General features: G+C 33.7%; 1 pseudogene; it reads left to right on the top strand.

Annotated features, from left to right (window-relative positions):
• The first annotated feature begins 2,702 nt into the window (after window positions 1–2,702).
• LOC138805107 (U6 spliceosomal RNA) lies at window positions 2,703–2,799 on the top strand (annotated as a pseudogene).
• Window positions 2,800–3,447: the final 648 nt, after the last annotated feature.

Here is a 3,447-nt window from a genome sequence, read left to right as displayed (position 1 = left end):
TCCTAGATAGGAATATGATAGAAATAGAAGACAGATATTATGTTTGTCATATCTCTGATTAGTACCCATATTCAAGACTTAAAGTCATATTTCTTACTATGTTAGACAGAGGGAAAACAAAAATAACATATGATAAGGCAACTATTTGTGATTGTTTAAAATGTACCTTATTAAATGATGAAATTTATTAGCTAACGTTTGGGTTTGAAATTAGGAGGCTGACATATTAAACACATTTCTGAAAGGCCCATACTGAAAAACACAAATTGTGGGTGGTACTATTTCTACACTTTAATGAATGGTTGAACATGTTTGGCATTAGTGCTGTGTAAATAATTCAACTCTATTGTAACTTGCTCCCTACACTTGAAAAACTTGTAATGTCACTAAGTATCATCAACTTGTCAAATGTTATTTTGGCGAAAGTGATTTAAAAAAGTTTATTTGAAAAGGAATAAACTTTCAGGAGATTAAATCTAGATTATCATTGGTTTGAGAGTGACATTTTTATACCATAGAACCATGTTGTACTGAAGTCCCAGTGTTTTGAAGCACTCCTTAGTGCTTCAAATGTTTTTCTGAATTACATTTGACCTCTAAGTCAAGTTTTCGGGCTTTGGTAGACCAATTATAGATCTATCCTTCTAGGAACTATTTTTTGGCCCACTAATGTTGGAATAAAATCTTTCGTTAATCATAGGTGAGGAGTATTAAATATAATCTCATGACACTTTGTGAACTTGTTCACTCATATGGGCTGGTCATCTGTAAGTTGAATGTTTGAATTACAGTACTTTCTCTCAAATTTTGTGATCGCATCCTTCATTTTAAGTTGACTTGCATTTCACAATTGATTACTGCTAATTCCTGCAACTCAAGGAATTGGGGCCCTGAAATATAGGAAATTCAAATTGAGATGGGTCTTCAATTACTTTGTGTTGATATGTTGCATGGGCCTTGGTGAAAAGTTGTAGTGACCGTCTACTCGACCAGCGAGGAAAAACGACCACCACACCAGGAGTCTTCTCAGATCACGCTTTATTGGAGAGCCTTTTAGTTGTAGGAGAGCTTGGGCGCGAGAGAGCGTGCACCCGAAACACAGCCGCTTATATAGGAGAATCGGAACGCGGGTCTTTCTATTGTTGGTCGCCTGCCTTTCACCATCACCAGGTGTCATGGGATTGGCTGGGGGCTCTACCTGGCTCATGCACGCGCACAGCCCAGGGGTCCCGCCAAACACCGTCTGGGGTGGTTACCTCAAAGCTGCAAGGGAGTGGGCTGAGTCTCGCCTCGGCTCCCTATTATCTGCTGATGCAGGTAACTGGGACTTGGGATCCTAGGACCCATGGGTAATGCACAAGAATAATATTTTTTAGACATCTTAGCAAAATTTGGGCATAATCAGTAAGAATGCTTCAGAAATATGGACAAAAACCTTTTAGGACAAGCGAGTTAAAAAAATAAACAGAGCAGCAGAGTAAAATCATTACAGATTAGAGGAAAACATTGTTTTTTTATCATGTGGATTCAGAAGACCAAGAACAGTTTGAATGTATCACAAGTTTATACTAAAAAGATTGCATTGATACTTTTTCTAGTCTAATATATATTTGAAACCTAAATATTTATATTCCAATTCTATTTATTGGAGTAAATAAATATCAATTTATTTGTCAAATTATCAACTAATTCTAGTAAGTTTCATTGTGTGAAATATAAAATCAGACATATAAATATAAAATATATAACTATATATAATATGATTAAAAGACACACGTTTTGTATTGTTCTGGTGTAGTTACTGTATCAAAGGCAACTCTGTTTTAAAGTATGATTCTATTATCTCTACTTCAGTGTTTGATACAGTTAGACCTAAACCTTTATCATTTGTAGATTTACAGCATGGAGGCAAGAGGAAACACTGTGATTAAAACATTATCAATTTAATGCCTAATAACGAGGAGAAACATATGCACTTCTCCTGCAACTATGAAAATATTTGGTGATAAAAAGGCAGTAGTGTAAGTTCCTGCCAGGAACTTACAGACAGGCCAGGACATTAAGTAATCATGCATACGAACAATTTTTTCACCCTCTTGGCTTTAGCTACTTTTAAATGGAAGGTAAAATAAACAATTATATTTTGATAAAATACCTTCTTGTCTGAACAGTTCTGTTTGAACTGTTCATCTCTCTATGATCCCTTGTAACCAAGATTAGTTTTGTTCTAGTAAGAAAATCTTTGCTGTCAGGGTAAGGTATTCTGGTTGGTCTGTTCACACATGGAAGAAGGGTAAAGGCTCAGGTAGACATTTGTTCCAGTAACACCTCATTTGGGAAAATGTCAGCTGAAGAAGTTTAGAAGTAGCTCTTAAGCAACGCTTACTTTGAATCCATTAGGTCCACAAAGTTGGATAAATAAGTACTTGAAAAAGCCATCACCTTTGGACCTAACTATAAATAATAGAGAGTATGATCAAATTCCAAATAAAAAGACTTAAGATACTCATTGGCAAAAAAAGTTTGCAAATGTGAACAATCGACTGATCAATATAATTTTTTCCACTATTCACAGAATTTTAGGGAAATAAGATCGATAGCATTGTTAGGAACAATAAGGTTTCCTTGTTACAAGTAGGCACCCATAGATATAAGCCTGTATAAAGATTGCATCATTAACTATTAAATTTAGAGGATACTACATGCTTCAGCAACACGTATACTCAAATTACAATACAGAGATTAACATGGCACTTGCACAAGGATAATATGAAAATTTGAGAAGTATTCCATATTTTTCATTCTTCAGATGCAAGAAATGAAAAAAAGTGATTAAAAAGATGATTACAAAATTACAAGTGTAACAATACACGTAATTCATATAATTAAATTTAGTTTGACATCAGTGTATTAAATCACCTCAGAAAGGCATTTACATAGCATAAACTTTACAAAACTTTTCAAATTAGACAACATTGTCATTTTATCCCAAAGAAAAATAATATTAAGACGTAGAAAAAAAGGAATCAAACTGTTTCTATATGGAATGCAATCGGAAAGGACACATTAATGAACCTATATATTATAAAATAATATATAATTCAAAGTATATCTAGGAGAAAATAAATTATGAACATGATGCAAACATAGAATATAGAATATTTTAAAATATACTTTTTCAGACAAGCACGAGAAATATTTTAGTTTCTGTACTACTCATTTCAACAGGTAAATTAAAATTATTTCTTATTAAAAAATCACAAACTTTGAAGAAATTATTATACATGTTTACAAATCTATTGAATACATTTTTCCATCCAAGGCAGGCAATTCACTTGGAAGAACTCCGCAGAATCCATGAATTTTTACAGTAAAATATTGGTGCTGCTGGGCACTGGTGGTTCATGCCTATAATCCTAGCTACACAGGAGACTGAGATCTGAGGAT

This window comes from Dipodomys merriami, unplaced genomic scaffold, assembly GCF_024711535.1.
Source record: "Dipodomys merriami isolate MVZ:Mamm:240054 unplaced genomic scaffold, mDipMer1.0.p SCAF_385, whole genome shotgun sequence".
Taxonomy (NCBI): Eukaryota; Metazoa; Chordata; class Mammalia; order Rodentia; family Heteromyidae; genus Dipodomys; species Dipodomys merriami.
Note: the sequence above shows the minus strand (reverse complement) of the source record. Positions and strands in the feature narration are given on the sequence as shown.